Source organism: Chiloscyllium plagiosum, chromosome 18, assembly GCF_004010195.1.
Source record: "Chiloscyllium plagiosum isolate BGI_BamShark_2017 chromosome 18, ASM401019v2, whole genome shotgun sequence".
Classification (NCBI taxonomy): Eukaryota; Metazoa; Chordata; class Chondrichthyes; order Orectolobiformes; family Hemiscylliidae; genus Chiloscyllium; species Chiloscyllium plagiosum.
In genome coordinates, this window is record NC_057727.1 from 54,567,364 (window position 1) to 54,591,114 (window position 23,751).

Sequence of the window (23,751 nt, forward strand, 5' to 3'; positions counted from 1 at the left end):
GTCGGCTCACCACTCTCTGGGTGAAGACATTTCAGTTACAGATGAAGCAACTTGAGCCAAAAGAAAAATTGAAAAAGCTGGAGATGGAATGCCAAAGGAGACAAAAAGACAACGAGCAGTGAAACAAAAGGAGAGGGAGATGGAATTAAAAAGTAAGGACATTAAAATGAAAGGAATGGAAGAGACATGATTAGAATTAGATTCGCAGAGAGAGAAGCTTAAAATGCTGCATTTGAAACAGAAGGTATCAGATGCCGATGCAAATCTTCATGACAGAATTCCCAGTCGTAATCTAAAACCCAGTTAGGAAATTTTGAAGTTTTACAGGCCATCCCAAAATTTGAGGAAAAAGTGTGGAGGTGTTCTTTGTCCTTTGAGAAAATAGTGACATAAATGAATTGGCCAAAGGAAACTTGGATATTGCCTTTCAAGTTAGTCTGCATGGGAGTTGGCTGGACAACTGGTTCATGATGCAGAGTGATGCCAACAGCATGGGTTCAATTCCCACACTGGCCGAGCTTGCCGTGAAAGGTTCTCCTTCTCAGTCCCTTGCCTTATTTGAGGCATGGTGACCTTCAGATTAAACCACCACCAGTCATCTCTCTCTAATGAGACCGCAGGCCTATGGTCCAGCAGGACTATGGCAATTTTACTTTTTACCTTTAATCTGCATGGGTAAAGCACAGGAAATTTATGCCTCACTGTCAAGGGAGATTTCAAGGAGTGTAGAAAGAGCTATGTTGGCTGCATATGGTGACTACCTGAAGCATATAGGCAAGGTTTTGGAATTTAAGGAAGCTGCCCAGGCAAACCTATGTTGAATTTGAAAAAGTTAAGCAAAGTAGTTTTGACGGGTAATATTGATAAGCTGAAACCATGTCTGAAATCCTTAGATTGTTTTCTTTGATGATTTTAAAAACTTGTTCCCTTTCATAATAAAAAAAACCCAAGTGGTGGACCAAAAGGTTGCAACCGTTAGACAGGAATTAGTAATTGTTGATTGTTATGAACTGTTCCATAAGCAAAACCTTTTTCTTTTACTGGTCATCCTCATAAATTCAAAAGGAATAGAAAGTGGGAGGGTGAAATGAAGGCATGCCAATATAAAATAGAGAGATGGGAATACACCCAAGATCATCTCAGTTTTGTAACGAAAACACTGAAGGTGGAGGTGAAATACTGAAACTAAGGTGGTTCCATTGTAACATTCATTTGGATTGCTAGAACTTGCAAGAGAAATTCATGGACCTTTTGAAGTTCCTGAGGATCAATCCAAAAAGGAAACTCAAAAAAAAAAATGCAACAGATTAATTTGTGGCTTTAACTAAGTAAGTGACTGAAGGTAAACACTGCAGAAGAAGTAAATAAGGTAGATGAGAGATAATAAAGGGTTTTGTCTAAAGACAAGATAGCCCCATTTTTATTCCAGTGAGACAACTCAGCCCATAACTACATTAAGGAATACAAGACCAGGAGAAAGTGAGGACTATAAATGCTGGGGATCAGAGTTGAAAAGTGTGGCATTGGAAAAGCACAGCAGGTCAGGCAGCATCCACGGAGCAGGAGAATCAACGTTTTGGGTATTCCTGATGAAGGGCTCATGCCGGAAACGTCAATTCCCATGCTCCTCGGATGCTAGCTGACCTGCTGTGCTTTTCCAGCACCACACGTTTTGACTACTTAGACCACTATTTTGCTGGAGAAGGATTTAGCTTGCCCTCCAGGAAATTCAGTGAAATTCAAAATGTTGGTCAGCATGATAGCGGGATAGTATATCCTGATTCCATTGCACAAAATCCATTCAGAGCGTAACTTGATGTCTGGACTAGCGGTAGTCAGGGTAGTTGTGAAAGTAACCATGGGCGGAGCTCCGTTATTCCTGGAGAATGATTTGACTGGAGTTGAAGGTGTAGCATCGCCTAGAATCAAAACAATTCTGAGTGAGGTTAAAGCAACAGAAGAGTTGCAGAAACAGGTTCTAGGTATTTTTCTATTGTGTATAGAATAACTAAACAAAATCTCTCTCTAGATGAATGAGAAGTGTGCAAAAGCTGTTAGGATGTTTCTCACTCTGATCTTGTTTCCTTTCCAGTGAGCAAGGACTGACTTACCCTGCCAGCAACTCCATAGAAATTACCAACTCTTAGAGTCATAGAGATATATAGCACAGAAACAGACCCTTCAGTGGAACTCGTCCATGCCAACCAGATATCCTAACCTAATCTTGGCCCATATCCCTCTAAAACTCTTCCTGTTCATATACACATCAAGAAGCCTTTTAAATGCTGTAATTGTACCGGCCTCTCACGCACCACCGTCTGCGTGAAAACGTTGTCCCTTAGGTCACTTTTATATCTTGCCCTTCTCACCCTAAATCTGTGACCTCTAGTTCTAGACTCCCCCCACCCCAGGGAAAAGCACTTGTCTTTTTATCCGATCCATGCCCCTCATGATCTTATAAACCTCTGTAAGGTCACCCTTCACGCTCCAACACTTCAGGGAAACAGCCCCAGTCTATTCAGCCGCTCCCTATAGCTCAAACCCTCCAACCCAGGCAACATCCATGTAAATCTTTTCTGAACCCTTTCAAGTTTCATGACATCCTTGTTATAAGTCTCCATTTGTCAGTCGTTCATCAAAGCAATGAAGCATGATGTAATTAACAGCAGGGCATTGCCAGATTGTTTCACTCATTAGCATAGAGTAATTTCTTCAAAAATCAAAATATATCATTTAAATTGAAACTACGCGAATAGAGGTACACAATGGATTAACACCATATCATTTTGCAAGTTGGATTTGAATTCTAATCTGCTTAGACTGATGAGGGCTCCTTTTTTTCTGGTTCCCTGTATAGAAAAAGAACGTATTTTGGAAGTTTATAGCCCAGCTTTTAGTTGTTATGGAAACAGTATAAAACTGGCACTTAAATGTCAATCTTAGTCTGACAGTTAACAAAGCTGTTGGTGTGTGAAATTGAAAATATCTCATTCATATGGTAGAGAATCTATTTCTGACTTGAAGAGAGTTGAGGGGACTTGCTGTGCATCTAGCCACTGGAGAGAGAACTTGGGAAGGCTTTCTGGAATAGTGCTGAAGGACTTTATTTTTCTCCCATTCTGCATGCGAACTGACATTGGGATATTGTTCCTCATGTACCAGCAGCCCTCTGATACCCAATTTTGTTGTAAACAGGCATTAAATAAAAAGCAAGCTATTATTTCTGAATCTAGTTATATGCTTAACCAATATCCATAGACTATGCTTCCATGGGGATTTGTGAATAGCAAGATGAGAGGAATTTACCTCCTATCCCTTATCTTGCACCTTTTGCCAATGTTTCTTTTTGATGATGGCCTTCCATTAGTCCCTTCTGGCATATATGTTACTTTGGTTCCTACGTTTTCTTTTGTCCTTTGACATAAAGACCCTGTACTGCACTTCTGTATCACTTTGACCATCCTCAATTAGCCCTTAATCCAGTCAATATAATTGACCATCTGTGAATGTGGTGTGCATGGTGTCTTATCATATTGCATGGCTTGTTCAGATTCTGTAATTATGAATTAACTTTGAGGAATGAAACTTGCAAGCTTGATTGCCTTGCTGTAATGTTACTGTTTTGCCTTTGCTATCTGTAACCTTACCCAGGCCTTTTGACTCTTTTTGCCATCTCATTTGTAAATACTAGGTCTCCTCATTTAAAATTTATTTCTGATGGCCGTATACAATGCAGCAAAACTCACCAAGGTGTTGTAAAAAGTGCAACTGATATGGATTGTAACCCCTAATTATTTGTAGTGAGTTCTTTGCATGGACAACCCATTCCAGGACAGATGTGAAGTTGCAACTTGGTTGATCTACAGGAATTTGAGTAAAGCAACTCCTCTATCATTGTTAGAGAATTGTGACAGTGCAGAAGGCAGACAGTTGGCCTGTTGGGTCTATCAGAATCACTGCCCTTTTGAGTGATTGCAGCCAAACCTGAAGCAGGTAGAACTGTAATTCTTTAACATTGCTTCAGTTCTTTTATTTAAGGAATCCAGGTAGCATTTTAATCAATCCAATGTACACTTTGTGGACATTGTTCTGGGCTGAAACTCTCCAGCACAATTCCTTCTGCTTGTATGGGTGGTCTCGGCTTGCCGCTATCATTGAACCCTCCTTTCTTTGCCAAAATATTGGGTGCTTAAAAATGTGTTGCTGGAAAAGCGCAGCAGGTCAGACAGCATCAAAGGAGCAGGAGAATCGACGTTTCGGGCATAAGCCCTTCTTCAGGAATCATTCCTGAAGAAGGGCTTATGTCCGAAATGTCGATTCTCCTGCTCCTTTGATGCTGCCTGACCTTCTGCGCTTTTCCAACAACACGTTTTTAAGCTCTGATCTCCAACATCTGCAGTCCTCACTTTCTCATAGTTAAAAATATTGGGTGCCCCATTTGAGCCATGAAGGCTGCTGAGGGATTTTTGCAAGACCTTTCCAAAGGGTATACTAGTTTCTGAAAATCTAACTCCATTTAACGCTATCCATGTTTGACTCTTTAACATAATTCAGTAATTTAAAGGCAAGCACATTGTTCAGCATCCTCAAATATAATTTTAAAAATCTTGCTTATACTTTGCTAAATTTCATTATATACTATTTTGTGGAATAACTATTTGATTTTCTAAATAACCCAATTTTGATCATGTCTCACATGTATTTGGTAGAACTTTTTTATTATAAATTATGCCCATAAATGTCAATAGAATATCCTAAACTTCCTCAGTGTCCAATTCTGGAGTCTCTAGCTCTGAGGTTCCCTCATACCTGATCCCGTATCTCATGGGAAGCAACAGATCTTGTTTTTACTTTGGTTAGGTCACAATATGTGTCTATACCTCAACTTCATTTTTCCATTGATCATAAGGTTCAGGTTCATAGAACATCAGTGAGAAATCATATCCCAACACTTCACATTTGGTTTCAGCCATTCTTCTCAGAAGTAACTCAAATTACAGCTTTCATTGGGACAAAAAAAAACTTGATTTCAAATCTTCACCTTTAGGCAACCATCTGCTGCTACCAATGTGAAATCGGATCTGAGCCTGTCAGTGAAACAGACGCCAAGCCATCTTTTTCTCATAGATAAGAGTTTGTTGACTACTCTGCCGCACTGCTCACGTCACACCTCAGTGCCAGCTGTTTCCATTTCGTATTTACTTAGTCATATGCGACAGTACTGTGGCTTTAAGAGGTGTATTTTATCCTGGATTCTATTTGAGAGAGATTGGAGAACAGGTAATAAGCAATCTATGAGAGAAGATCACTTGTGAAGCCTTGGATTTTTTTTTAACGTTAGAATAAAAGAAGCAGCCTGAATGGACGTGGTCAAACTCCCCAGAACCAGGATCTTTAGCTTTCAGCAGTTGTTGCTGAATTGGATTGAATTGAATGGAATTGAATTAGCCTTATTGTCACATGTACTCAAATGAGTACAGTGAAAAGTTTATAAGTCGCCAATTACAGCACCATCTTGAGTAAGATGGGATCTCCAGATTCCTCATTCCTGAAGAAGGGCTTATGCACGAAACGTCGATTCCCCTGTTCCTTGGATGCTGCCTGAACTGCTGCGCTTTTCCAGCAACACATTTTCGGCTAAGATGGGATCTCAGCAGGGCATGAAAATGCTGGGGTTTGAAACACTGCCACATGTCTCTTTGCTACAGTTGAAAGCTGCAGTTCTCAGTCTCTCAAAATTGTCTTCTAATATTCTTTCCTCCTGGACTGGATAACTGCATGTGAGACAGTCACGTGTTTTCTGAATTTATCTTTTAGCCAAGGGTGTATTACGAGCTGTTTCTCTATTGGAACAGTTAATTAGTAATAGTTATTGTATCTATGTTTTGTTAAGTATTCCAATAGAGTTACAGCTAAACCAATTCTTTATTCTTTCTTTTGTTGTATTTTTAACTATAGTGTATGAATAAATTGTTTTTTGCTTAACATTGAGTAGTTTGACCAATCGAATTGCATTTGGAATGCAACACCTTACATTTACCTTTTAAAATAAGAAAACGTTAGGGTCTAGACTATCTTCTGAATTTTGAGGAGGTCTCATCTGATCCATAACACGTACTTAGTCAACCCCAGTACAGTTCTTTAATTCTTGCTCTATGACAGAAACAACCTCTCAGTATCTATCCTCTCAAACCACAAAGTAATCTTGAAGGTTTCAATGAGTTAACCTCTCATTCTTTTAAACTTTTCAACCAACATCCAAAATAAAACAAAGAACTGTGGATGCTGGAAATCTGAAGAAAGGTTATTGGACCCGAAATGTTAACGCTCCTTTCTTACGACAGATGCTGCCAGATCTGCTGAGTTTCTCCAGTAACTTCTGTTTTGAATCCGAAAACAGATGACTTATTTCTGTTTATGAGAACTTATGTAAAAATTATCTGCAATATTTACTATATTACAGAATTGATCACAATTCAAAAATACCTCATTAATTGTAAATCTTGCTTGAGGTGTCAAGAGTTATCATTGTTGTTACAAGTAATTTGCTTTCATATCTCTCTATACTGGACTTAGCAAGGCCATTTCTAAGATCTCACTACTTCCCTGGATTGATCCAAAGACTTTTCTGGCCTTTCTGATTATGTATCAGAGCAGGCTTTGAATTTAGCCAACTGAACCACTAAGGAAAATTTAATTCTTGATCCAATTTTTATCAAACCCAACCTATGAGTTCTTAATGATGGTGCTGCGTTCTGGAAGTTGAAAGGTTCCTTTAAATCGTTTTCCCTTACCTTGACATGCAGACCAAAATTAAATGATGGAATGTTAATAGCAGAAGTTCAGTATTAACTCTGTCTCTTTCTGAAGCAGAAAAGAGGAAGAGGCAAAATTGAACCTGAATGGCAACAGGATACTAAATATATACATCGAATGGAGAGACCGTTTTTATTCAACTCTGGCAGAAGGTGAGTACAGATGGAGCACGGTTCTCACATGTTTTATTGATCCTGAACATAGTGCTCATATTAATAGTTTTATTTGTTCAGAAAAGAACTACTTATGTCAAAAATAATTGATGTGCTGTTGACTGTCACTGTTTCATATGATTATTTCAAAGTTTTCAATTAAACTCTCCTCAGGGATATGAAAATAGGATCTGGCAGCAATCTCTTTTTAAAAAAAAAACTATGTTTTACCCCATGTTTACCTCCAAATCACCTGAATAGCAGTTTACCTAACTCTGCCTCACCCCATTTGAGTTTGTTTCATTTCAGTTTCCAATGCCACTGTAAAATTAAGAGTATACTAATTATAGTTCAATCCACTTAAGTATATTTCACCATAATTCTGGAGTCCTGAGAATATACAATTAATTATTAGAACTATTTTATTCAACTTAATGCTTAGAACTTGCTTTTTTAGTTAGGATGAGTTATGTGCACAACACATTGTATGGAAGGTAACATGATGGGGGTTCGAAGGGTCACAGAGCTCAAACCCCTGAAAGTGTTGGACCATAGCCAGCAGAGATAAAAGCTAATTTTCCAGATGTGTGCGCCAGGGAACGCATAGACCCTGAATGCAAAGCACAGGAATTTGGTCTGTTCAGTCACCGTGCTTCACGGTTTTCAGGGATCTCTGTGGATTTATCTCCAGGAGTGCAGCTGCACCAGAAGTAATGAATTGATTTCCTGCAGGACAGCAGAGTTATTCTGAGCACTGTTTATGAATATTTCTGTGACCAGTTTCAAAGGGGGAAGTTTACTGAAGATGATGTATGTGAAACAAGAAGGATAACACATAGAATCATGGAGATATACACCCTTCAGCCCATCTTGTCCATACCAACCAGGCATCCTAATGTAATCCAGTACCCTTTGTCAGCAATAAGGCCCATATCCCTCTAAACCCTTCCTATTTCATACACCCATCCAGATGCCTTTTGAATGTCATAATTGCACTAGCCTCCACCACATCCTCTAGCATCTCATTCCATAGATGTACCACCCTCTGCATGAAAAGGTTGCCCCTTAGGTCTCTTTTATATCTTTCCCCTCTCACCCTAAATCTATGCCCTTGAGTTCTGGACTCTCCCACCCCAAGGAAAATACTTTGTCTACTTACCCTTTCCATGCCCCTCATGATTTCACAAACCTCTGTAAGGTCACATCTCAGACTCTGAGCTCCACACGTTACAATAATAAATCAAATACTCAAATACTGAATGTCATTTTGTTACTTCCTGTTTCCATCTACACTGCACCTCCTAATGCAGCCATCTGCAAACCTGGATTCACGATTCTCTATTTCTTTATACTGAGGATTAATATATAAGGCTTAAAGCTGAAACACCAGTGCAGATTATCAGGAAACATCAAAGAACATTCCTTTTATCCCTTTTCTTTGTCTCTCACTTCCAAACCAATTATGAAATTATAATATAATTACCACAATTTCCAATGCATTATTTTAGTCATAATTTCTTATGCAGAACTTTCTAAATGCTATCTCTGACTCCTCCCTTTCCTTTCTCAACATCTCTGTTTCTATTTCTGGAGATCGGCGGGCCAGTGATTACCCACTTCAAACTTGACTCTCACAGTTACCTGGACTAGACATCCTCACACCGTGCTTCCTGTAAAGACACAATTCTATTCTACTAGTTTCTCAATCTCCATTGCATCAGTTCAGATGCTGCCAGCTTCAACAAGGAACCTCCGAAATGTCTACCTCCTTCCTCAACCGAGGATTCCCCACCAATGTGGTTTACTGAGCCTTTAGCCAAGTTTGACCCATGTCCCACACTTCAGTCCTCACCCCTTTGTTTCTCCCCCATAACACCGATAGGGTAACAAGCAGTCTCCTATGTGATGAGGAATTGAGCTATACCAAAGGAATATAAACTTACATTTATGCAGGATCTTTCACAAACTAAGGATGTCCCTAAGCACTTTACAGTTCATGAGGTATTTTCCGCTGGTATTAACTGTTGCACAGGAAAAAGTGAGGACTGCAAATGCTGTAGATCAGAGTCGAGAGTGTGGTGTTGAAAAAGCACAGCAGGTCAGGCAGCATCCAAGGAGCAGGAGAATCGATGTTTTGGGCAAAAGCCCTTCATCATTCTTGACGAAGAGATTTTGCCTGAAACATCGATTTTCCTACTCCCCGGATGTTGCCTGACCTGCTGTGCTTTTCCAGCACCACACACTCAACTCTTAATTGTTGCACATACAGACCACATAATCTTTGAGTATGGCAATCTAATTAGGTGAAAAGGACATTGGGTTCAGCTTTGGTTGGTTGTGGCAGGGAAAATAAAGCTAGAGTTACCACTCTGCTATTTCTGTTAAGTGAATACATTTTGCAGACCTGTGAATGCCTTCAGAAATAGGGTCATCTGAAGTGAGTTTCACAATTAAATGAGACACTACTCACTGGCCACTTTCTCACATGAAGACCTTTAAAAAAGAACTTATGATCACACTGTGGGTAAGCTATCTCGAGTTATTACAGTTTCAGACAGATGCTCCAAATTGTTAAGTTTTCACGTAAGCAGGGATGAAATGGATCACCTTGTTTATTCTGCCTCAGTTGTTTGCAGCAAGGTTAATTTAAGAAAGGATCATTTCCCTGTGAATGCCTTTCTCCCATTTAACCAGGTTTACTTGAGTTTCATAAGTCTCTCTCTCTCTCTTTCTCTTTCTCTCTCTCTCTCTCTCTTTCACACACACGCGCCCACGCTCTCCAGATTAGGAATAAGAAGTGGGTCCAATAAAAGCTAAAAGAGATATGGATCGGTCTCTTTAGATCATTCATGAGAAGTAGACAATGGACACATCATATCCTTTTATCCTGTTTCTCTTTGCTGGTCATCAACAGTCAGAGTAAGAGAGTCCTTCAGTTGTTCTGTTTTCTTTTGACTGGCTTGTTACCTATTTGTTTTCTAGCACTCAGAATGACATCCTTTTAGCTGGGGAGACTAGTCGGTTGGTCTTTGACAGTGACCTTCACAGCAAGCTGGTCTTGAAACTCAGGCCAAAGCACACAAATAATTCATTGACACACCACCTGCCACTCATGAACACAGACCATATTGTAGTCAGTTTTTAATCCTTTTTTTATTGCTGTTTTATTAAAACAGAAAAAATATGTCTGCAAGACTTGCCTTTCTGCTGAACAAAGAAGATAGCCCACTTGCTTCATCCTCCTGTTCTTGCTCTCTTTCTCTCTCTCTCTATAAATATATATATATATGTTTCCCTGATATTCTACACATGAGACACTCCATTGATCCCGTACAGGACTTTGCCAGCAGCACCGAATTTGAATCTGCAGGGGTTTTTTTGTCGATATCTGTCATCTTTTAAAACAAAAATACATTTTGGAATTCTGGGTTCTGATCCATTACCATGAGAAAATTCATATATACTTCTGGACTGATGATCTGTAGCATGAGTTAGCAGTTTCATTATATGCACGAATATTGGAGGAAAGAGAAATACTTTGCAACTTTTTTTTGAAGAGCTTGAATATGGCACTCTCACAAACAATAATTTCTATGGAAATCATCAGAGTTGATGATATTTGCCAAATGAAGACATCCCAAATAACCCTCGTGACTAAATACTCTGAAAATAATATACTGTATTTTGCAATAGTATGCAATTGTAGTGTGCACAGACAGAGGGTGGGGGATGGTGGTGAGTGGGAAGAGTTGACATCCAATCTTTTAGTACTTCAAGACTTTCAAATAAAGTCATAGAGATGTACAGCATGGAAACAGACCCTTCGGTCCAACCTGTCCATGCCGACCAGATATCCCAACCCAATCTAGTCCCACCTGCCAGCACCCGGCCCATATCCCTCCCAACTCTTCCTATTCATATACCCATCCAAATGCCTCTTAAATGTTGTAATTGTACCAGCCTCCACCACATCCTCTGCAGCTCATTCCATACACGTACCACCCTCTGCGTGAAAAAGTTGCCCCTTAGGTCTCTTTTATATCTTTCCCCTCTCACTCTAAACCTATGCATTCTAGTTCTGGACTCCCCGACCCCAGGGAAAAGACTTTGTCTATTTATCCTATTCATGCCCCTCATAATTTTGTAAACCTCTATAAGGTCACCCCTCAGCCTCCGATGCTCCAGGGAAAACAGCACCAGCCGTTACAACCTCTCCCTGTAGCTCAAATCCTCCAACCCTGGCAACATCCTCGTAAATCTTTCCTGAACCCTTTCAAGTTTCACAACATTCTTCCGATAGGAAGGAGACCAGAATTGCACGCAATATTCCAACAGTGGCCTAACCAATGTCCTGTACAGCCGCAACATGACCTCCCAACTCCTGTACTCAATACTCTGACCAATACAGGAAAGCATACCAAATGCCGCCTTCATTATCCTATCTACCTGCGGCTCCACTTTCAAGGAGCTATGAACATGCACTCCAAAGTCTCTTTGTTCAGCAACACTCCCCAGGACTTAAGTGTATACGACCTGCTAAGACTTGCTTTCCCAAAATGCAGCACCTCGCATTTATCTGAATTAAACTCCATCTGCCACTTCTCAGCCCATTGGCCCATCTGGTCCAGATCCTGTTGTAATCTGAGGTAACCCTCTTCGCTGTCCACTAAACCTCCAATTTTGGTGTCATCTGCAAACTTACTAACTGTACCTCTTATGTTAGCATCCAAATAATTTATGTAAGTGACAAAAAGTAGAGGACCCAGCACTGATCCTTGTGGCACTCCACTGGTCACAGGCCTCCAGTCTGAAAAACAACCCTCCACCACCACCCTCTGTCTTCTACCTTTGAGCCAGTTCTGTATTCAAATGGCTAGTTCTCCCTATATTCCATGAGATCTAACCTTGCTAATCAATCTCCCATGGGGAACCTTGTCGAACACCTTACTGAAGTCCATATAGATCACATCTACTGCTCTGCCCTCATCAATCTTCTTTGTTACTTCTTCAAAAAACCCAATCAAGTTTGTGAGACATGATTTCCCACGCACAAAGCCGCACAAATGTTAAAACTTTCAGGGGATACCACTCTTTGATGATCCTTTAAAAGGTTATTACTATCCTGATGACCACTTTATTCCTTGCAGTTTTAAAATTGAGGGCTTCTACGTTCACATCTAAGGAGGGCAGAAGGCGGTTTGTAATTTGGTCTGTTGAAGATCATTTGTTTTAGTTGACTTCACATCTTAAATTTAATGACAGATCAACTGGCTACTGACTGTACAGGTCTGGGTTTAAGCTGAAGCATTATTAAATAGCAGCATAGGGATTTCCCAGGACTGGAGAGTACAGAGTAGTTAATTATAGAGTGAAGAAAAGATCTGAAAATAAATCTGTAAATTGTCTTCTATTGTTCCTGTTAATGAGGCCTGGGAGTATTACCTGCTGTTAGATAAGAAATATGTGAAAGGTGTGAAATATTGAATATGTTTTAAAAATTGCTGTTGAATTCACAATGCATTCTTATAAACTGCTGGACAAACCGCAAATATATCTTTACAACCAAACTATTTCACTTGCATTTAGTGTTGTAAACGCTATAACAATTGAGCACAAACTAAGTGGCTTATCGCCACATGCACTCTTGTTGCCAACGTGGAGAAAATGGCTCAATGGAAAGTGGGAATTTAGACCAAAGGTGTAGTTGTCTTTACTTCTAATTTCCAGCCTAGTAAAATTGTAAAAGTCTTACTCTGCTTTATGGTCGATTCTCATAATATCATTGATCACCTCTGCTTTTGCTTATGTGATATATCAAACCCAATACATTATTACACCTCACTGAAAGGTTTTGTGTCTTCATTCTCACAGGCAGATTGATGACTACCTTTAGGACAGTGGCGTGTTTGTCAAATTTCATTAGAGTGCACACAGTGTATGGAAAATCTTACCATATTTGCTTCATGCTCTTTTGTCAGTTGTAATATGTGATATTTTTGCTCCTTGATATACATTCATATGGTATAGGAAAAGGACTGCAATGCCAATGAAGCCTTTTCATTCCACAGACCAAGTATAATTTTGGCTGAACATGCATGATGGAGTCGGTTGACTTAGCTGGCCATGAACATTATGTTGCTAATGATGGCAAGTGAACTGCCAGAACCCATTCTGTAAACGTCTATAATCATCACAGAGTATTCTCATCCCACCAAAGATGAGATTTTAGTCAAGTACACATAAGAAAAAATAGATGATCTAAAAAGTCATTGGCTACTGGCGGTTGGTGGTGAGATTGATTGGTGCAAGAGATTGATTAATCATTGGAGATGCAGTTTTTGAATGGGACTGGTGTGTCAAATTTGGCAAAGAATACTTTAGACAGTAGACTTGCAGGTATATCAGGTTATTTTTACACAACACCAGGTTATAGTCCAATAGGCTTATTTGGAAGAACTAACTTTTGGAGGGATGTTCTTTCATTAGGTAGCTACTTGATAAAGGAACAATGCTCCGAAAGCTAATACTTCCAAATAAACTTATTGGAACCTGGTGTTGTGTCATTTTTAGCTTTGTCCACCCAGACCAACACTTCCACATCATGTTATTTTTACAACACTTCCATTGCCCTAGCCACTGCTCTTCCTCTTCTCACTGTTTCAACTACCTGTGCTTTATCCTTCTTCCAATACACTTTTTAATCATGGCTTTGAGCCTCAGTTTCAATTGTGGACAAATCAGATACATTGAATAAGAAAAATACTGTGTGAGAAAGAATCCTTGAGTTGTCAGCATGGAAGATGAATGTCCAAATTAGATCCCTGTGGATTCTATTCAACTTACCAATCTTCTGTTGAAATAAATAAGTAACTCAAAGACAAAAAGAATCTTTTACTCTTCTGTTCCCCAATGTAAAGGAGCAAAACCTTGAAACATCAGTCAACAATTTGTGTTACTGAACCATAAATAGTTCAATTCGCAGCTAATATTTCCAAAACCCCAGCAGTGCAGGAATTATGATGTTCTTCATGTTTGATCATTTACACCTATATTTAGTCTTTGAAACTTCAGTCTCATTCTTATCACAAGACTTGGAGCTTGTAGTTGCTGACGTCAATCTGCAAGGAGTTGAATCAGCACGTTGTGAAATCCTGACCTCCATAAATAAAACGTGACATTGTGGAAGGGAGAAACTGGAAAATAGTGCATGAAAATTTTAAAAGAGTTGCAAAATCCTGGTGTTCAAATTGCATATATAGATGTTCAAGCTTCAATCTCATGGGTCTTAAATAACCTCTTGTTTTACTGCCCAGAACCGATGTCTGCATGTGACCCTAGACAAAGTGGAACACTTCTGGGCCTGATTATTTGTGCTAGAGTCTTAATATAGTCTCTGACCCTACACATTTTCCAGAGTGTTTTATGTATTGAGATGCTGAACCTTTTGTACTGATTTGATATGGCAATGTACATCACTTGAATTATTTATTTTCTCAGTGCTTCAGAGTGGTGCAAGTACATTACACTGAATTTTTCATAAAGTTTTAAGCTGCAGTTTACTGTGACCCTGACCCCTCCATGAGAAAATCTTTTATCATGTATACCACAGCCAGCCTTAGATTTGAGCTGTTAGCTGGCACAATATAGCTAGGGAAGTTTGTGGTTTATTAAGTTCTCTGTATTTGCATTAATTTTCCATTCAGAGCATCAGTGCATTTCATTTCATTGCAGTGCCATCCCATTCTTGTCAACAGCCTATAGATCTCACAACCACAGTTCTCTTTGCTGTCACATTTATGCACAGTAAAGTAATCGCCTTAACCCACATGATCCTTTTGATAAATAAAGCATCAAATTCTACAGTTAGCATGTTGATTAGCCCCTGACAAAAGTAAAGTTCAAGCTTCAGAGGAAACCCCTTCATTAGAACTACAGTATTTACAGTATTTCACTGCGTCCAAGTTAAGTAAATGTTAAGTGATGCACAGATTAAAAACACAAATAACTCTCCCAGCTGATTCCCAAATATTGCTTCCTGCTCTCCTTTCAGGTAAGTGCTTGGCCTCTGCTCTAACCTTATTCCAGTGGCATGGATGAACCCACTGGAAAATTATTCACATGAACCTGCATCTCTTCACTGTACCATGTACCTGATTGGAGTCTGTATCAGCAGGGGCAGTATATTTGTCATACCTTGCACTTTGCTGAATTAAATGTGACCAAGAACAGGCTGAGTTACATGGGGAAGTGTTAAAAGAAGAACCTGCCAAATATCAGAGTAGAAAATCATGTGCTTGAAAAAAATACTCTGTATATCACAGGATACATTTTAAGTGATTTAACTGTTATTAGAATTAGAATCCCTACAGTGTGGAAACAGGCCATTTGGCTCAACAAGTTCACACTGACCCTCCGGAGAGTATGCCAACCAGACCCATTCCCCTATACCTACTAATCTACAGTTCCCCTAACTAATGCATCTAGCCTAGCTACCCCTGAACTATGGGCAATTTAGCAGGGCCAATTCAACTAACCTGCACCTCTTTGGATTGTGGGAGGAAACCCACGCAGATGCGGGGAGAATGTGCAAACTCCACACAGACAGTCACCTGAGGCTGGAATTTAACCCGGGTCCCTGGTGCTGTGAGGCAGCGGTGCTGTGAGGCAGCAGTGCTAACCACTGAGCCACCATGCCGTCCTTATCTTAAAACTTAAGTAAATTACATTTTTTTGCTAGCATTAAGCAAAATGTAATTACATTATTGAAATTTGACAATTGGGTTAGATAACTGGTGGAGATTTCAAGATGGGCTGTTTGGGAAACTGAGCTATTTTCACAATGGCTCATTTGCTCTCTATGAAGACCTTTTTCTTTCCTCCCTACAACAATTATTACAAGCTTAAAGAAAATGACAGTCTTTTCTGGTTGACTTGTTTCCTCGCTCACTACTCTGTAGGGTGCAGTAATTGGCTACTCCTTGCTGGTTACATTATCTGGGCTTAGTAGGCCTATCAGGTATCATATGAGGAAAACATCTGGTCGACATTTGTGCTGCTCCCAGGAGTAGGAGGCAAGGTGGGTGGGGACACTTAATTGCACAAAAGGCATTAGGTTGAAAATTTGCAATTAAGTATTCAGAACCTTAAAACTGGTTCAAATTTCCCAATAGTAAGGATTGGGACTCCCTTATACACACGTGTAATGCGTGCTCATTAAAATGCCAGCTTGCTAAAATTAAGTTCCATCAGATATATTCGGCCATTGGGTCTGCTTCACTGTTTGACCATGGATGACATGTGTTTCAACTTTATTCTCCTGCCTTCTCCCTATAACACTTGACTGCCAGTCTACTCAGACCTCTTGGCATCATGGTAGCCCACAACCCACTAAAACAGCAGGTAATCAATTTGAAAGCTCCTATACACACATCAAGCAAAACTAATGTCATTTACAAAATACGTTGCAAGAACTGTAACAAACACTGCATTGGACAAACCGGCAGAAAACTAGCCACCAGGATACATGAACATCAATTAGCCACATAGAGACATGACCCACTCTCATTAGTATCCTTACATACAGATGAGGAAGGACATACTTTGACTGGGACAACACATCTATCCTAGGACAAGCCAAACGGAGACACGCACGAGAATTCCTAGAAGCATGGCACTCCAACCAGAGCTCTGTCAACAAACACATTGACTTGGATCCCATTTATCACCCATTGAGAAAAAGAACAGGAAATTACATCACCATAAGAAATGATGTTACCACAGGAAATGCCATTACCAACCCAAGGAAATCTAAACACAAATAGAAAGCGAGACCTGCTACCAGCGCTTCATCTGGAGGCTCACTAATGATGTTACCTAGTATGGTGACAAAATGTCTGAAAACGAACCTTCCAGCTCAGTGAGCAAACCTACATCCAGAACCTCAACCTGAGCTACAAATCTTCTCAAAACTTGCTAAGGCTTCCTGGACCCACCCAACCCACTGACACCCAGACAAATTCATGATTAGATCAAATTGGTCCAGAAGGTTTCAGCCAGAAACTCAAGGAAATGTCTGAGTTAGTTGACAGAACATTGGCAATGAAATCTTGTGATTAAGGTTATTCAATAATTCCATAACAAAAAACCAACTAACTGCATATCATTCGAGCAGAAATCATATGCTGCCATTTTTACTATTCCTGAAGACCTTAGACTCACTCCTAACCAGATATATACAAAATGTTTTGCAACAACCTTCATCCTGTTTCTCACCTTCTTAACCCCAAGTTTCTTTCTGTCTATAATTTCCATTGCTGCTGCATTGAATTTGATGTGCTGCAATAAATTAGTTGTGTGGTGTAAATCCAGAAATAGATCATTTTAGCAGGTCTCAAATGAACATAGCTAATTTGGTACCTGCCTATCGATCTTTTACATATCATCATGTCCTTGAGCAGCCAGGTTAGCTTTCAGATCAATGAGCCATTTCCTGTGCGAGGTGAGAGATAGGATTACATGATACCAACTATTATTTGGAGATAGAGACCCCATCCTGATTTGTGATGTGGCAGCAGAAACCATCTTAAAAATCTATGATACTGTAAGAGAATCTAGATATTGTGTACGAATAGAAAATAATTGAACATTTTCCTTGAGATATACGCATATACATCTATGACTCTATGAAGTTCAAAATTGTTAACTTTGAAAAATGAATGTTTAAACATTTAGCTTCAAAAAATATTTTGGAGTCCAGCAGGTGTGAAAACCCTTAATATGGATGAAGATTTGATTGATAATTAATTCTAAGGAACAACTAATCACTCATCATGAATGTCATTGCATTACCTCAAACTGCTCTCAATCAAGTCAGTTCACTTTGTTCTGGAGTAAGTCATCAATTCCTGGAGACCTGCGTTGAAATTATTCACAGAATTTATCTAATGGTGCTCAACTTGGCATTAAGAGAAAGCATCTGCTCAACTTCCTGACGCACATTAGAATTAAGAGACTAATGCATTTGTACAGAGCCTTGAAATGCATTCATAACATTATGGCATAACACATGCTAATTGTCAGGATATAGCTGTGAATGATGCTGGTGTCTATAAAGACCTATTGACTCAGAAAGCAGTTTAAACACCTGACAAACAATAAAATAGCACACATAAAATAATATTTTCATATCTTTTAATACTGCCGTGGTCACAATCCTCCTGTAAGTTCTTCTCTAGTTATTCATTCAACTTTTTTTTCATATATCTATCTGTAATACTGTAAGAGGTAGGAGAAGTAGACCTTTCATCGAGTCATAGAGAAAGACCCTTTGGTCCAAACTGGTCCATGCCAACCAAAATGTCCATCCATACCAACCCTATTTCCCTACACTTGGCCCATATTCTTCTAAACCTTTCCAATCCATGCGTTTGTCCAAATACCTTTTAAATGTTATTAATGTATCCACCTCAATGACTTCCTCTGGCAGCTCACTCTGTATGCGTACCACCCTCTGTATAAAGAAAATCTGTTGCACCTCAGGTTCCCTTTTATTCTTTCCCCTCTAACTTTAAGTCCTCGATTCCCAACCCTGGAAAAAAGACTGAGTGCATTCATCCTATCCATACTTCCCATGATCTTATACACTTCTATAAGATACCCTCCTCAGTCTTCGACATTCTCAAGAAAAAAGTCCTAGCTTGTCCAACCTCTCCCTATAGCTCAGACCTATGCGTCCTGGCAAATTCCTTGTAACTTTCTTCTTCACTCTTTCCATTTTAATAACATCCTTCCTATAGCAAAGTGACCAAAACTGAACACAGTACTTCAAGTGTGGTCTCAACAACATCCTGTACAACTGCAACATAACTTCCCCCAACTTCTATACTCAAATCTCTTCACCCTTCAGCTCACAACCCCACTCCTGATGGAAGACTTTTGCCTGAAATGTTGATTCTCCTGCTGCTCGGATATTGTCTGACCTGCTGTGCTTTTCCAGCAGCGCACTCTTGATTCTATACTCAATGCCCTGACTGAAAGTCAGTGTGCCAAAAGCCGTCTTCACTGCCCTGTCTACCTGTGTTCCACTACACTCCTTAAGGCCCTTCAATTCACCATAAAACTCCTACCTTGATTTAACTCTCCAAAATACAAGACCTAACTGATCTCTATTAAACTCCATTTGCCATTTCCCCAGCTGATCGAGGTCCTGATAACCTCCTTCACTGTCCAAGAAACCGCCTACTTTAGTGTCATCTGCAAACTTACTAATCATGCCTTGTACATTCTCATCTAAATCATTGATATAGATAACAAACAGTAATGGGCCAAGCCCCAACCCCCAAGGCACTTCACTAGTCACAGGCCTCCAGTTCGACAAGCATACTTCCACTATTACCCTTTGCTTCCCACCAGTATCCAATTTGCAAGCTCCCCCTGGATTCCATGCAATCTAACCTTGCAGAGCAGCCTACCATGAGGAACCTTATCAAAGGCCTTATTGAAATCCACATAAACTATGTCTACTGCCCTGCCCTCATCAACTTCCTGGTCACTTCATCAAAAAACTCTGACGAATTTGTGAGGCATGATCGCCCACACACAAAGCCATGCTGACTAATCCTAATCAAACCCTGTCTTTCCAAATGCATGTATTTCTCATATCTCAGAATCTTCTCAAATAAAATACCTACCATAGATGTTAGGCTTACAGTTCCCAGGATTTTCTTTGCAGCTCTCCTTGAATAAGGGCACAACATTCGCCAGCCTCCAGTCTTTCAGCCCAGCAAATCTTCTCCATTATTCAATGAGATCATGGCTGATCTGATAATCATCAACTGCACTTTCCTACCTGTTCTCTCCAATCCTTGATTCCCTTACTGATTCCTTACTTTCTGTCAGCCTTGAATATATTTAACCACCCAGCCTCGATAACCCACTGTGATAAAAGGAAATCCACAGATTCGCTACCCTCTAAGGGAAGAAATTCCTCCTCACCTCTGCTTAAACATGCGAATGCCTTACTCTGAGATGATGCCCTCTGTTCCTAGACTCTCCTGCTAGAAGAAACAACTAAATGTAGAATTAACAGGAACCTCAGTTCCCATCTTTTCCTCTCTCTCAGACCTGTCTGCACTGTGATAAGAGCATTGAATCTCCCCAGCTTCAAGTTATCAATGATACTATTTGTAATTATGCCCAAGGCAAGCTGTCCTTCAACATAGTTGAGCACATCATGCCACTCCACAAACTATCCACTGCCCAACTGTAGAACTAACCAGACTGATTTCAATTTTGAAGGCCAGAATGAAGCTAGAATACTATTAATTGATTTTCTCTTTCCCCGTGACTCCAAACTTAGGGATCCTGCTTTTCCTCAGTTACATGGATTTTAATATCATTTGTCGCATGAACCAACTTTTGTACTTATGGTGCTTATTCTTAGATCTGTCTGCCCATCATCTTTGTGCTGATTCAGACAAAGAATTTCTTTTTTATATCTCCTGGAAGCAGAGACTCTTTAAGTGTGATATGATTTACAGTCAATCTCTGACACCTTACTCAAGTAGTTATTCTTGACAGGGAATGTCAGGAAGTTATCAGCACCTCAAGGTAGCATTGTCCCCGTCTTTATCCAACATTCACAACCCATGTTCTCTTTCCTCATCACAGTTTCTGTATGATGATCAAGAGTCATAACTCTATCTGATTTTCCTTCAGCAACAGCAGTGCACCTAACTGCTATCTTATGATCAATTGCTGAACACATACGGGTGATCAGAACTGGCAACTTCCCTGGTGTATATATAGCTCCAAAGTGATTTACATTCCTGTGAACTAGTCGAAGGGCATGTATTTTCATTGCAACTTTATTTTTACCTGAAGAATATAGTTAAACATGTAGCTAGAGACATTCAAAGTGATAATTGTGAAGTCTAATCATTTTGTAACAGTGATGAATGAAGCATAAAGCACAACAATGAAACTTTCAGTCTCCTAATAGAACTCTGGATGAATCATGTGCCCTCTCCTATGGTGAATTTGATGGCAGGAGGCATTTAAATGGATGGATGGTGGCAGGTGGACAGTGTCCTCAACTACATCCCAATTAAATCCATATTGGGAGGGCCATTTGGTAGGTGCATAGATTGCCTTCCTGCCCTGTCTGCAATTGAGTGGGCAATTAATGGCACTAACGGGTCACTCCCCAAACCGTTGATGGTTTTATTCAGCAGCAACTGTGGGGCTTGTCAGCTGGGGAGTATTGTGTGCTGTAATGGGTCACTCCCATCAATCTCCACCACTACCAGAGCCCCAACCAACTACCTACTTCCAGCTATTCTGAGCAAATAGACAAGATGCACTGCCTGTCAATCCCCATCCAAAGGCAATTCTTAACTGTTTTCATGCTTTAGTCTTGATAGATGTTTCCTTAAGGATCAGAATTGACCAAGAGGCACTGTGAATTGAAGTGTTAATGTCTGATGCCTCAGAGTGGACAGCTGATCTAAGGCCCTCATGGCACCGAGTTCTTGCTCTTAATCCTGTTTTTCCATCAAAACTATCAACCACCTCAGTACATCCCGGTCTTTAAAATGAAATCCTCCCACCATAAAAGCAATTCAGTCAATGGACTGCTTTCACAAAGCCCGATATGCAGTTCAGAATGACTTTGTTAAAATCTGAAGCATCAGTAATTTTACTATCTTTTTGGATGCAGTTGGTAGGCAGTACAGAGGAAGCAAGGGAATGGTATAGGGATGTTTAATTAATATATGAAAGGTCAACAGATTTTTGCTCGATAGAACTACTGCCATTCCACTGAGGTGATATCATAGCAACTCCAGTTAGCTGCTGGAGCACAGATTGTTAGATTGATGTGGGACCTGAAAGTCACTTTGAGAGTTACTATATGCATTCATTGTGGCAACAGTCTGAGTTTGCACTGCAAAATGCTGAGATTTCATGACTTCAGTCTGAGTTTCTACTGCAACACTCCCTCATGCAGCAGTAGAAAATGAACTGGGAGATCTTACAGATGTCACAAACTTTGGTCTCGAAGTACAAGCAGTGTGGATGGTGGCTAGAAATAACAAAGGTCTCAGAAAGTTGGCAGAAGTACACTGCATGGTTAAGACCACACCTTGAGCACTGCGCAGAGTTTTGGGCTCGATATTTATGGAAAGATACATTTGTCCAGAAGGTGAACATTCACTAGATTGATTCCTAAGGTTTGAAAATTATTCTATGGTGAAAGATTGACTAACCTGACAACTGGATATTTACTTAGCAATAAACTGCTCACTGACACTCAGTTTGGGTATTACCAGGGTCAACTTTGCTCCTTACCTCATTGATGCCTTGGTCCAAATATGAACAAAGGAGCTGAATTTCAGAGGTAAGATGAGAGTCAGTGTTCTTCGTACAGCACACATTTGACCAAGTGTAGCATCAAGGAGTTCAACCAAAAATGGAGTCAATTGGAATCAAGGGGAAAAACTCTGTTGGTCAGAGTCATACCATACACGAAGTGGAAAATAAAATTCTGGTTGTCATTCTCAGCTCCAGGACATATCTGCACAAGTTCCTCAGGGTAGAATCCTTGGCCCAGCCATCTTCAGCTGCTTTGCCAATGATCTTTCCTCCAATCACAGATCAGAAGTGGGCATGTTCACTTATTACTGCACAATCTTCAGCACCATCTGTGATTAGATTACTTACAGTGTGGAAACAGGCCCTTCGGCCCAACAAGTCCACACTGACCCTCCGAAGAACAACCCACCCAGACCCATTCCCCTACATTTAACCCTTCACCTAACACTATGGGCAATTTAGCATGGCCAATTCACCTAACCTGCACATTTTTGGACTGTGGGAGGAAACTGGAGCACCCGGAGGAAGCCCACGCAGAGAGAATGTGCAAACTCCACACAGCAGATGCTTGAGGCGGGAATTGAACCTGGGTCTCTGGCACCGTGAGGCAGCAGTGTTAACCACTACTATGCCACTGTACCGCCCATTAGGTACTGAAGCAGTTTATGTCCAAATTCAACAACATCGGGGACAATATCAAGGCTTAGGCTGACAAGTGGCAAGTAACATTTGAACCACAGATGTGCCAGGTAATGACTATTTCCAAGAGAGAGAATCTAACCATCACCTCTTGATGTTCATTGGTATGACAATTACTGGATCCATCATTGTCAACATTGACCCAATACTGAACTAGACTAGCTATGTAAATACTGTGGTGCTGTAAGAGCAGGTCAAGCTAGGAACACTGCCGAGAGTAACTCACCACCTCAAATCCTGTCCACAATCTACAAGTCAGAAGTCAGAGAATGATGGAATGCTGTTCACTTGCCTAGATGGGTGCAGCTCTGATAACACTCAAGAAGCTTGACACCATCTCGGACAAAGCAGTCTATTGTCACCAATAAAGATTTATTCCCTCCACTGCTGACACTGCAAAATTCACCAAGGCTCCTTAGACAACACCTTCCAAACCTACAACCCTGCCATCTAGAAGGTCAACAGCAGCAGATACATTGAAAACCATCAACTGCAAGATCGCCTCCAAGCTACTTGCCATCCTGACTTGGAAATATATCATTGTCTCTTTAGTATCACTGTGTCAAAATCTCATAATCCCTTCCCTAATGGCGTTGTGGGTGCATCTACACCAAGCGGATTGCAATAAGTCAAGAAGGCAGCTTCTCAAAGACAATTCAGGATGGGGAATAAATGCTGGCCCAGCCAGTAAAGCCCATAGCCAGTGAGCGAATAA

At 40.2% G+C, this 23,751-nt stretch overlaps 1 protein-coding gene across 1 annotated transcript in view; it reads left to right on the top strand.

Moving 5' to 3' along the window:
• The window catches only part of LOC122559103 (protein bassoon-like), a 505,982-nt gene that overhangs the window by 388,508 nt on the left and 93,723 nt on the right, over nucleotides 1-23,751 (top strand). The window contains exon 12 of the mRNA XM_043708396.1: nucleotides 6,874-6,968. The gene's annotated coding sequence lies outside the window, so the exon portion shown is untranslated. The remainder of the gene's footprint in view (nucleotides 1-6,873; nucleotides 6,969-23,751) is intronic.